The sequence below is a fragment of the Enhydra lutris genome, unplaced genomic scaffold (genome assembly GCF_002288905.1).
Source record: "Enhydra lutris kenyoni isolate GAN:26980312 unplaced genomic scaffold, ASM228890v2 scaffoldscaffold24, whole genome shotgun sequence".
NCBI lineage: Eukaryota > Metazoa > Chordata > Mammalia > Carnivora > Mustelidae > Enhydra > Enhydra lutris.
Window position 1 is genome coordinate 29,592,025 of NW_019154108.1, and position 13,109 is coordinate 29,605,133.

Genomic DNA, 13,109 nt, shown 5'->3' on the forward strand with positions numbered 1-13,109 from the left:
ACTTGGAGAAGTTCGGGGCAGCCCCTGGGTCGGCTGACTTCGGGGGCAGAGGCGTCCTTCCCGTTTCCTCGCTGCGGCCTCTCACTGCCGCTGCCCCTCGCATACATGGAGGGCCAGGAGCGCGGCGCAACTTTAGAACAAATTCAGTCGTCCGGATGGAGGCAGGAGCCGCTCTGAGGTCTTCCCAGCGACGACAGGAGTCTGCGGTGCCGACCCGAAGGGGGGTGGTGGGCTACCTGACTCGTCCCACGGGCGCTGATCGCAGACCTCCGCCCGTGAACCGCCCTGCTTCCCTCCTCGCGACCCCGCAGCGCCTCGCCTCTGCGCCCAGGAGGTGGCTGTCGCCACGCCCGGCACCCTCGGGCCTCAGACGGCAGAGGGCCTGTCGCGGGGGGGCGGGGGGGAGAGGGCGGGATGCTGGGACCGGCCCCTCACCCTGGCCCCGGGACTCTGCCTTTCGAGGAGAGGGGCTGTTTCTGGCCGGCGGACGCACGATTCATCTTAGCCTCCGGGCCTTTGCTTGTGCCGCAGCCCTGGACAGGATTCCTTCCTGAATGCGACGTGCAGTGCCCCTGAGCCTTCATTCGACACCCTCCTGCAAAAGGCCTCCATCACCCTGCGGTCCTGGGCATCTCCATACTCGTTCAAAATTTGCCCTCTGTTGCATCCTCCCCTCCCCCATCCTTCCTCCAATCTATCAAGCAGAACCTATGGCCATTTCACCAAGGGACTCGATTTTGCTGTTATTCTTAAAACGGCAGTGATGATGAAAACACCTGGTGGTGACAGCACCGCCACAACCCTGTGACTGTGCTGAAAACTACTGATTTGAACACTTTAAGAGGGTGGATTGTGTAACATGTGAATTATATTTCAGCAAAACGGGTATTTTTGTATAAAATAACATTAGCGACATGGTAACCTCAGGGCTCACTCCTGTATGCTAACATTCTCCTCCTTGGGTACATCACCCATCCAGCATTAGGATATGCAATCTAAGTGCAAGATATTTCAAAGTGCAATCTGCATACAGGCGGTCTGTAAATAAATAAGCCCGATTCCGAGCCAGCAGGACAAAGTTCAACAGTCACATTTCCACTGCTTTCTGTCAAAAGCCACCCAAAGTTTTATGAAGCAAAAGAGTGGATATAATGCGACCTCTAGAATACATTGTATATTTTTAAAAACCAGAACAAAGGCTGTTGCTCTGGATAAGCTTCTGGAGAGTTTCCAGGGATGTCAGGAAGGATGAAAAATAACTTGGGGGAGGGACGATTTTAAATAAAAATTGTAGATCAGTTCCTGATTCACCATCAAGGAAACAAGATTCTTTATGTCAAAAATGCACTCATGAGGAAACATCCAATACCAAATAAAGTGACATTCTAGAAACTAATGGCCTGTATCTCCAAAAATGTCAGTGTCCAAACAACAAAGTGTCAGTGTCACGAAACACAAAACAAGACTGAGAAACGGTTCCTCACTGAAGGAGGCAGCGAATCATGAAAACCCACTGTAATCTGTACTGGGCCCTGGGCTGGGAACAGTTCTAGAAAGGACTTATTGGGGACATCTGAGGAAGGTCTATAGATAACACAACAGATTATAAACGTTAAATAGCTTGATTTTGAGAACTGAATTTCTCCTGAGTCAGTATTTGTGATCTTAGAAAAATATACAGTGAAGTATTTAAGGAATAATAGAACACCAGATCTGAAATGGTTCTATCTATCTGTCTGTGGAGGGAGAATCATAAGGGAAATGTTGCAAAATAGTAACAGCTTTATACTATTCTTGCAACTTTACTGGAAGCTTGGAATCATTTTGAAATAAAAAGCTTAAAACTTGTGGATTAGGGAGGGGCACCTGGGTTAAGCAACCGACTCTTGGTTTCCACTCAGGTCGTGATCTCAGGGCTGTGAGATCAAGACTCTCTGTGTCAGACTCCACGCTCAGCACAGAGTCTGCTTAGGACCCTCTCTCCCTCTGCCCCTCCCCACCCTGCAGTAAAACAAACAAACAAATCTTTTTAAAAAACTGTGGCTCAAACATATGCATTGATCTCAGTTCCTGAAAACAACATGAACATAACTACAGAGGGATTTTAAAAAAAAAAGCTATATATTCCATAGGGACAAAGTGAATGAGAGAAAAGCTAAGAGCAGAGGAGAGATGTCAAATTTCCGTAAGGTGGAAAGTAGGGTGATTGATTAAGCAACTAAAGCCAAAAACCTTTCTACAACCAGAACTACAGCCCTGGCCGAACAGGACCTGCAACTCACTTTTGTAAATCAAGTTTTACTGAATGAGGTTGTACTTGTTTGCATATTGTCTATGGCTACAAGAGCAGAGATGAGCAGTTACCCATAAAGCCTAAAATATTTATGATTTGGCCCTTTCCAGGAAAAGTTTGCCAACACCCACCTTACAGCTCGGCAAAGTCTTAGGAGCTAAAGGCATCAGGAGCCTTTGAAGGCAGGGTTGTGGGTGGGTGTGGGGACACCCTGAGTGTCCCTGCAGGGCAAGAATGCAAGGCAAAGACTTACCCGCCGGGGGCACTATTGCTTTAGGAGGAGAGTTTCAGTTTTGTAAGGTGAAAGGCATTCTGCAGATGGATAGCGGTGATGGTTGTCCAACAACAGGAATCAACCGAATATCACTTAAATGTACACTTAAAAATGGTCAGGGGCGCCTAGGTGACTCACTCAGTTAGGCGACTGACTCTTGGTTTCAGCTCGGGTCGTGATCTCGGGGTGGTGCGATCGAGCCCCATACGGGGTTCTGCTCTCAGAGGGGGATCTGCTTGAGATTCTCTCTCTCCTGCTGCCCTTCCCCTGTGCACTCTTGCTCACTTGCGCTCTCTCGAAAATAAATAAATAAATCTTTAAAATGGCTTAGATGGCAAATTTTATGTCATATGTGTTTTATTGTGATAAAAAAAAATGGGGGGGGAACCCTAGAAGGATTAAAGTCTGTACAAGAAATTATATCCCCTGTCCCTGGTTCCTACTCCAAGCCCTCTGATCTGCCTAACTCGGCAGGGTAGGGGTTTATTTTCTGAAACTGAACAGAGAGACTTCCCACTCAGAGGCACTCGCTTAAATAGAATCGAGTGGAAGTGTTCGCGCTGAACTATGAGTCCCTTCTCAGCCCCTTCCTGCTGTGGGTTCACAGATCACCGCCTCCGGGTAATAACCCCCAGGCAGGAAATGGAGGATCCCTGTCTGGAATAAGTGAGCGGTTCGCTCCCCATCTGAGTGCCCGCCACTGAGGCCAGTCTGTGGTTCTCTCCCGGAGCTGCCAACTGGATTTCAGTGTCAGCTGTCTCAGTCCTAAATATTAAAAGATCAGACACTTCGGGAACGTCTCTGACATGAAAGGCAAAGTACAGAAAGTGCTCGCTGGCAACAGAAGAAACTAATATCTACAGAGATAAGAAATGAATTGTATTTATGAAGCAGGAACAGGAGGCAATAGACAAAAGAAGCATTCCTACAGTTAGAAAACACTGTCGGAAATAAAATTTTTCATGGAAAAGTCAGAGCACAGAGTTGAGGGATTCTCCCAGAAAAACAGAACACAAATCAGAAGATCAATCTGGGAAGTCACCAGATTAATATGAGTTCTGCAGAGGAGAAAAAAAACCAGGGTGCCTGGGTGGCTCAGTCGTTAAGTGTCTGTCTTCGGCTCAGGTCATGATTTCAGGGTTCTGGGAGCTCAGGCTCTGCGGGGAGTCTGCTTCTCCCTCTCCTTCTGCCCCTCCACCATCATCCCTCTGCTCGGGCTAGCTCTCTCGCTTGCTCTCTCTCTCTCAAATAAATAAAATCTTAATAAGAGAGAGAGAGAGAAGAATATAGAGAGAAGGAAGTAACTACAGAAATAACCCAAGAATATTTCCCAAACCGAAGGACAGGAGTCTCCAGATTGAAAAGACACAATAAAAAGCCAGAACCACACCAGGGCAAGTCACCATGAACTTTCAGAATATTAAAGAAAAGATAAGCTCCTAGAAACTCCTAGAGAGAAAAACTAAAATGTAAAGAGGTCAACACAAACACACAAACAGTAGTCGTCTTCTTTTTTTTTTTTTTAATATTTTATTTATTTGACAGAAAGACAGTGAGAGAGGGAATACAAACAGGGGGAGTAGGAGAGGGAGAAGCAGGCTTCCCTCGGAGCAGGGAACCCGACGCTGGGCTTGAACCCAGGACCCTGGTATCATGACCCAAGCTGAAGGCAGATGCCCAATGCCTGAGCCACCCAGGTGCCCCAAACAGCAATATTCTTAATAGTAACACTGATGCCCTAAGACAGTGATGCAAGGCCTTCAAAAGTTGGAGGGAAATGATCTACAACAGAGAATTCCAGAATGAACTATGAGGGCAAATGGGAGACATGTTGACACATGCAAGGGCTAAAAAACCATTTTTACTTCTCACGTACCCTTTCTTGAGATGCAACTAGCGGATGTGCTCCAGCAAAACAAGGGCGAAAATTACGAAAGGAGAACACATGGTCCCTGGGAGCAGGGGATCTGATAGAAAGGAGGAGCTGCTGGTCCTGATGACAAGTGTGTAGCAGGCTACACAAGGTGCTGGGAGGCAGGTCTCCAGGGAAAAGATGGAATTAACCCATTAACTGATAGAATTAAACTTTTGGAAAATAATATGAATAGACACTTGTTAGATCTGAGGGCATATTTGGGAAAAAACTAAAGAAAGGACCATGGAAAAATAAGCAAAGTGGGAAAAATCGAGTAATTACAAGAAAACCAGAAAGTCGTTCAGGAAAGAGAAAGTAATCACGGTGCACGGCTTGGCTCTGCAGTGAGCAGTATTCATGCAACCATGATTGTGTGAATTACTGATTTAACAAAAAGCTTCTGTTGCTAGATTGGGAGGATGCAGTGGGAACAGTCAAGGTGTATAGACTTTATCTACTATAAAATCAATAGACAATGTCTCAAATTGACAAACCTGGAAATACACATTGTAAGTATATGTAATTTCAAAATACAGAAGTAAATGCTAAAAGCCTTGGAAGGTAGAATAAGAAAAATGAATGATGGGGGCCTGTTCTATTTTATCCCAAGCCCTGATTATCTTATTAAAAAACAAAACAAAACATGTGCAGGGATAAAAATAAAAATTAGCTTGGGGATACCCGGGGGGCTCAGTCTGTTAAGCGTCTGCCTTTGGCTCGGGTCATGGTCCTGGGGTCCTGGGATCGAGCCCTGCTTTGGGTTCCCCACTCTCATGCTCTCTCTGGGTATCCCTCTCTCTCTCAAATAAATAAATACTTAAAATCTTTAAAAAGAAAGAAAGAAAAATAAAAATTAACTTAAAAATACTGTTTTCGGAGGTTGGACCGTCCAGATTCATTGCTTTTTCCTGAAGATTCTAAAGCATGTCTGGTGCTCTCGCCAATTCCAGGCTTGGATCACTTCCCACAAACTGCTGTTCCTCTCCTCACGCGAGCTTTTCCTTGGCTCTCATTCACCACGGGGCTCCTGACCCGCCCAGTCTGCTATCCGGACACTCCCCATACTTACCAATAAATTCCTTTACCAGGCACTAATTGAAAGCTTCCTGATGGCATCAGATCCTGCCTGCATTCTCAAAGGGCATAACGCCCACTACACATCACTGCAAGATGGACAGATTACAAACCCACTGGGACATTAAGACGTGAGGGCGGGGATGCCAAATGGGTATTTTACAAAACGTTCCTGAGAGAAAGACTTTTGTAAGAATATTAATTATATAGAATAGTTTCTTCTCTGCGTCGTCTCACCATTTTTATAGTCAAGAATCTTTACCAGTCATCTGTCAGCATCTGTTGTTACCAACAAACCGACCAATAAATAAAATCCAAACAGAATCCCCAGTTTCTAATAACTTGCCCATGCACAATACACAAGACAATTTGTAAAGGTATCTGCTGGGGATATCAGGAATGACAAAATAATATGTAATATATCCTATGTACTGAGTTACTACTAATAGAAAGTAATCTTAGATTGTCTATAGATTTCACACTTATAAAGAATGCAAAGAGGAGAGATGCAACTTGTTGGACTTTAAAGCATTTTCCCCACATCCACAGAAAGGAGGAAGGATAGAGGATTACTCACCAATCCTCAAAGTTCTTCTAGACGATTTCACACTGACTCTCCAGACCACTTTCTCCCAGGTGTCCCGGGTTCTCTGACTGTACCCTGTTCTCAGGACTTCAAGAGCAAGGATCAGCGATATAATCGTGTGAAGATCAGAGGTCAACAGAAGTGAAGCTCCCGAGTACACGGACTTCCAAGTCAGGAAAGGCTCTCTTGGGCCCTCTAGGGGTCTGCAATGGACACGGCATCTTTTCACTGCCTTGACTGAAAATAATTTTGTTCCCATTCTGAACAGATTGGAGGCAAGGGGGGGGGGCTCTTATTTAAACCTCTCGTTTCAATCTGTTATTTGAAGCATCAGCTGAGTCTGTGAGGTGTTGAAGACAACAGCAATTTCAGTCCTTGTCCCCAATCCACCCCCAGCCCCCATTCTCCTGAAAGAGTAAAAACCAGGTTTAACCCTTCTAGTGGATTCTTCCTGTATTTGTATATTTACATTTGCTTTCCCACTCACATCTCAGGCACCATAGATTGAAGACATCTAAAGATATGGAGATTAGCTCTGTCTTCAACTGATATCACTCCCTGGACTCCCATCCTCCCCAAAGTCTGCCAAATAATTTTAGTGGTATCATTATTCACTGTTTTCATAGTTCTGAAGGCAATTCAGCACTGATCTTTAGAACTATGATTAATTTTCTTTTCTTGTTTAACATGTTTCCCCTTAACATTAATACTTTTTGAAATTTGTGTAATTTCCTGTGGATCAGCCCCTACTTCAACACTAACCCCTCAATAGTAAATTCATTCAGGCTGGATTTCCTTCTATTTCATTTTTTTTAATTGACTCGGGAGACTGCTGATCTGCCTCATCTGGTCTGGTTGCTCCCCTGCCTGGAGCACCACTGCGGCAGGGCTGCCCTTCACCCCCACCCTGGGGATCTTTTCGGTGTCTCCCGTTAGGTGTCTGCTTCCTGTATGCCCCCTTCTCCCTCTTCCGTGGTTCACTCCCTTAAGGTTTTATTTTATTTTTTATTTTTTTAATTTTTTAAAAGATTTTATTTATTTGACAGAGATCACAAGTAGGCAGAGAGGCAGGCAGAGAGAGAGAGGAGGAAGCAGGCTCCCTGCCGAGCAGAGAGCCCGATGCAGGACTCGATCCCAGGATCTTGAGATCATGACCTGAGCCGAAGGCAGAGGCTTAACCCACTGAGCCACCCAGGAGCCCCATCCTTTAAGGTTTTAGAGGAGCACATCCCTGATTGCTTCTTGTAAAGTCTTGAGACATCGGGTAGATTACTGTTCTCAGGGATTCCTGCCCTTTGCTTGGTGACCTCTAGTGCTTCCCTGCAGATGAATATAATCCTCAGGTCACTGACGCGAGGCTTGGACATGGCACCAGCTCTGATCAACAGAATAGGACATGACATCTGAGCAGAGGCTTCGAGAGCTGTTGTGAGATTCTGCTCTTTCCTCCTAGATCCTGGAATCGAGACATTGATTGTGAGTAGGAGCAGAACTGTGGAGCCACAGCTCCCTCTAATTTGAGCAAAAAATTAAACTTTTTTCGAGGTACTGAGATTGGGGGGTTTACTTCAGGAAACATAATCTAAGTGTGTCTGGAAAACATGTTTATTTGATGCTTCCCGTTACCTAATGCAACATTTCAGAATGGAAAGAATTTTCTTTCAGAAGTGTGATGGCCTTGTTCTGTGACCTCCTGGTTTCTAGGACTGCCGCTGACATAGTCCAAAGCCATTCATCATCGTCTGTTTTTTTTTTTTAAGTTTATTTACTTAAGTAATCTCAGGTCCCCAAGAGCAAGAGTCGCACACTCTTCCAAATGAGCCAGCCAGGTGCCCCAAGTCCAAAGCCATTCTAATGCCAGAGCCTTTTTAAAAACGTCTTTCTCCCTCAGGAAGCTTCTAGGATCTTTTCTTTATCCACACAGCTCTGAAATTCCAACATCACTGGTTTTCATATTTGGTTGACTTTTATGCTCTGTCCAAGGCACCAGGGGGGCCCTTCCAGTCTGGAAACTCGTGTCCTTTAATTCCGCAAATATTTCTTAGGTCATCTTAGTGATGATTTCCTCCACTTCATTTTCCTTTTCTTGGGAATTCCTGTTATCCAAATCTTGAGCTGCTTTTCTTATCCTTTCTCTCTCTCTCTTTTTTTTTTTCCCCTTCTCGGCTTCAATTTCTGAGCTATTTCTGTATTTTTTTCTCTTCACATTTCTGTGTTTTCATTCCAGTGATCATGTTCTTCATTTCCAAGAGCTGTTTGTTGTTGCTGCTCGAATCAAGGGTCCCCTGAAAGCAGAGTGTAAGACAAGGGTTTGCATGTAAGGGGCTTATTTGGGACGTGACCCCAGGGACAGGAGTAAGGGTGAGGAGGTGAAAATGTAAGAGAGGAAAAGATGATATGAGGAGGTGTTTTCTTTTCTTTTGGGGGGGGTGCAGAGGGAGAGGGAAAGAGAGAATCTCAAAAAGACTCCCCTGCCAAATGCCCAGTCTGATGTGGGATTTAATCCCACCACTCTGAGATCACACCCTAAACTGGAATCAATAGTCAGATGCTTAACTGATTGAGCCTCCACCAGGTGCCCCATGAGGATGTGTTTTCAACTTGGCTACTGCTCTGGGTGTCTTGGCCACTGCTCTGGGCGGCCAGTGCTTGCTCCTCTGGAACCTGCTGAGGAGGTTCCGAGTCTCAGAGCTCTCCACCCAGGGGATGAAAAGTGGGAGGAACAGCTCCCATCCCTCACTGGCCCAGGGTGACCTCACAGGCTTCGGCTCCCCTGTTCTTGTGAGTTGTATGTGCATGGATGTCAAGAAGAGTGGTCAGACCTGATCCGTAAAGGAGTGGAGGAGGACAGTGAGTGGCGACCATCCAAGGCTGTAATGCGCGTCTGACGAAAGCTTATCTGTAGCAGGCTGAGCAATGGCTCCCCTGATGCCCTAATCCCCGGAGTCTGTGAATTTGCTGCCTTATGTGGAAAAGCGACTTTGCAGATAAGACTGACATGGAGACACAATCCTGGACTAGATGCGTTGGCATTAAACATAGTCACAAGATCTTTACGAGAGGGAGGCAAGGAGGTCAGAGGAGGCAGAGGTGATGGGACAGAAAGAGGGTGGGAAGATGATGTGATGTGGAGACATGAGCCAGGGAAGGAGGACAGCCCCCTGGGGGGCCGGCAAAGGCAAAGAAACAGACGCTCCCCTAGATGCTCCCGCAGGAGCAAACCCTACTGTCACCTTCACCCCAGCTCTTGAAGACCCGCTCCGGACCCGTGATCCTGTAGGAGAATACATTTGCGTTGTTTCAAGCCACCGAACTTGTGGTAATTTGAGATGGCAGCCGCAGGAAAGGAACCAGATCTCCCACACACCAAGGCTTGGCGAAAATAGTTGCAACACACACAACAAAGGATATTCTGGCCCCACAAAGCACCCCTATTTTTTTTTTTTTAATGAACACACAGAGATGACTGTGCCAGGCACTGGTCTAACGCGCTTTCCAAATACTCAATCTCTGTACAACCCCATGAGGTAAATACTACTTTTATTGCCAATTACAGCTGAGGAAATTGAGGCACTCTGGTTAAATACCTTGTCCATGGTCCCAAGAACCCTTACAGAAATGACAACTCAACAGGAAAATGAGCAAAATCAGAATTCACACAACACACGTGTGAAGGTGTAAACTCCAGTGCTCCAGAAAGCACACCAAGTGGGAATAAGAAGAGTGAAGACGAATGGCAGGAACCGGGAGAAGGGAGGGGGACGGAAGGAAGGTGGCTGGGAAGAGCCTCGGACACTCCCTGCGGCGCTGGGATGGTGGCGGGAGCAGCCCAGGAAGAGCGGGCAGCAAATCACTCAGCTCTGGCAGCTGGAGGCTTGCATCGAACTGCGGTGCGCTCCTGTTCGTTTTTAAGATTTTTACTTTGAGAGAGAGCAGGAGCATGCGAGGAGGAGGGGGAGGAACAGGAGAGGGACAAGCAAGCTCTGTGCTGAGCGTGGAGACTGCTGCGGGGCTCTATCTCAGGACCTTAACCCTAACCAAGTCGGGTGCTTAACCAACTGTGCCACCCAGGTGCCCCCCCCTCCTTTTTTTCCCAAAACACCTTATTGGGGGTATGATTGGCATACAATAAGCTGCAAATAGTTAGAACATACAATTTCCTGTTTTGAGGTATGTGAACGCTTGTGGAACCGTCACCATGATGGAGTTTGTGAATATATCCGCAGCCCGCAAAGTTTGCTCATGTGTCACTGCAATCCCTTCTGTTCCCTGGCCCCTTGTCCCCAAGGAAAGCACTCCTCTGCCTGTACTCTAGGTTATTTTGCAGTTTTTGCGGCTAGAAGTTCACCTACATTAAATCATTCAGGATGTTCTTATAGACCCGGTTCCTTTAACTCAGGGTTATTTCGAGATTCATCGATGTTGTCGTGTGTGTTGGTAATTATTCCTCCTTTTCATCATTGAGTGGTATTGCTATGTATGGATATACCACAGTTTGTTTACCCAAAACTTGACTTGTTGGTGGACTTTTTGGTTGTTCCCAGTTTGGGGCTATAAACGAATAAAGCCAGGATTAACATTCATGTACAAGTTGGGGCACCTGGTTGGCTCATTCAGTAGAATGTGGGACTCTTGATCTCGGGGTTGTGAGTTCAAGCCCCAGGTTGGGTGTACAGATTACTTAAAAACATTTATTTATTTATTTGTTTGTTTATTTATTTATTTATTTGCTATTTGAGAGAGACAGTGCATGCAAGAGAGCACAAGCAGGAGGGAGAAGCAGACTCCCCACGGAGCAGGGAGCCCGATGCAGGGCTCAATCTCAGGATCCTGGGATCATGATCTGAGCAGATGTTTAACCCACTGAGCCACCCAGGTGCCCTAAAAATAGTATCTTTTTTTTTTTTTTTAAAGATTTATTTATTTGTCAGAGAGAGAGAGAGAGAGACAGCACAAGTAGGCAGAGTGGCAGGCAGAGGCAGAGAAAGAAGCAGGCTCCCTGCTCTGTGGGGCTCCATCCCAGGATCCTGGGATCATGACCTGAGCTGAAGGCAGTTGCTTAACTGACTGAGCCACCCAGGAGTCCCTAAAAATAGTATCTTAAAAAAAAAAAAAAAGTACAACTAAAAAAAAAAAATTCATGTACAAGTCTTTGTGTGGATGGTAGATCCATGTATAATTTTTAAGGAAACTGCCTGCTTTCCAAATGGTCATACCAGTTTGCGTTTCTACCAGCAGTGTATGAGATTTCTGGTTGCTCCAAGTCCCTATCAGCTCTTGGTACAGTCAAGCTTTTAAATTTTAGCCACTCTAATAGTTGCGTAGTGGTATCTCATGATTTTAAATTGCATCTCCTAACAACTAATACTTACTGTTCAACATCTTTTCATGGGTTTATTGGCCACATGTACATCCTCAGTCAAGGGTCTTTTGTGTACTTTTTGGGGGGAGGTTTGAGTTTTGAGAGTCCTTTATATGAGAGTTTATACATATGTGTGTGTGTGTGTATATATATGTATATACATACATACACACACACATATATATATACATATACACACACACACACACATATGCTTTACAAATACTTTCTTTTGATATGTGGCTTGTCATTGCCTTAGTGTCTCTGGAAGAACAGAAGATTTTAATTTTGAAGCCCAATTTTTTTTTTAATACATTGCATACAGATTAAGAAATATTTGCCTAACCGAGGTCACAAAGATTCCCTCCTTTTCTCTTCTATAAATTTTGTGGTTTAGGGAAGAGTGGGTGGCTTAGTCGGTTAAGCATCCAACTCTTGATTTTGCCTTGGGTCATGATCTCGGGGGTCCCGATTGAGCCCCGCATTGGTCTCTGTGCTTAGCAAGGAGTCTGCTTGGATTCTCTCTCTCCTTCTCCCTTTGCTCTTCCACTTCAGAATAAATAATCTTTTAAAAAAAGTTTTGTGGTTTTATATTTAGATCCATAGTTCATCTTTTAAGTTAATATCTGCATATGGTGCAAGGTAGAGGTAATGTTTGAATTTTTTAAACATAGGAATATTGAATCCCAGCACCATTTGTTAAACAGACTGTCTTTTCTCCATGACTTGCTTTTAGATCTTTGTAAATTAAGTTATCCATATATGTGTGGGTCTGTTTCTGGACTGTATTCTGTTCCACTGATCTCGTTTATGCTGGTGCATTTATGCTGGTGCGGTTTATGCTGGTAGCTTTGCAAGACATGAAAAAAGGCAGTTACAGCTCCACGCTTTGGCACACCTTTGGCAAAGATGTTTTAGCTATTCTCACCTGCTCTTTTGCTTTCCCATGTGAATTTCAGAATCAGAATACCAATTTTTACAAAAAAGCCTGCTGGGATTTTAACTGCGGAATACATTGAACCTATACTTCAATTCGGGGGAAAATGACATTTTAATATACTGATTCTTCTGACCTGTGAATAAAATAGATCACTCACTTAAGTCTTCGTAATTTCTCTCAGCAATGTTCTGTAGCTTTCAGTACATATCTTTTGATATTAAAAATGTATTTTCAGTTTAATTTCCATGTTTCTTCCAAGTATATAGGAATATATCTGTATATATATGTACATACATATACACATATATAGGAATATATATATGTATATATATATATACATATATACATATATATATATAGGAATATAAAGTTGTATATATAATAGAAATATATTAATCTTGTAACCTGCAATCTTATTAGTTTCAGCAGCTTTTTTTGGTAGATTCCGTAAGATTCTCTATGTAGGCAATCAAGTTGTCTACAGATAGTTACTTCTTCCTCTTCAATTTGGATGCCTTTTATTTCTTTTTCTTGCCTTACTGCACTGGTTTGTCTTCTGTATGACATCAGTGAATGTTCTACTGCTGAGATTTATTGTAAAGAAGTTTTTGGTTTTTGTTCCAGGAAACCAAGGTTCCTAGGAATTAACCTCTAACTCTTTGCAG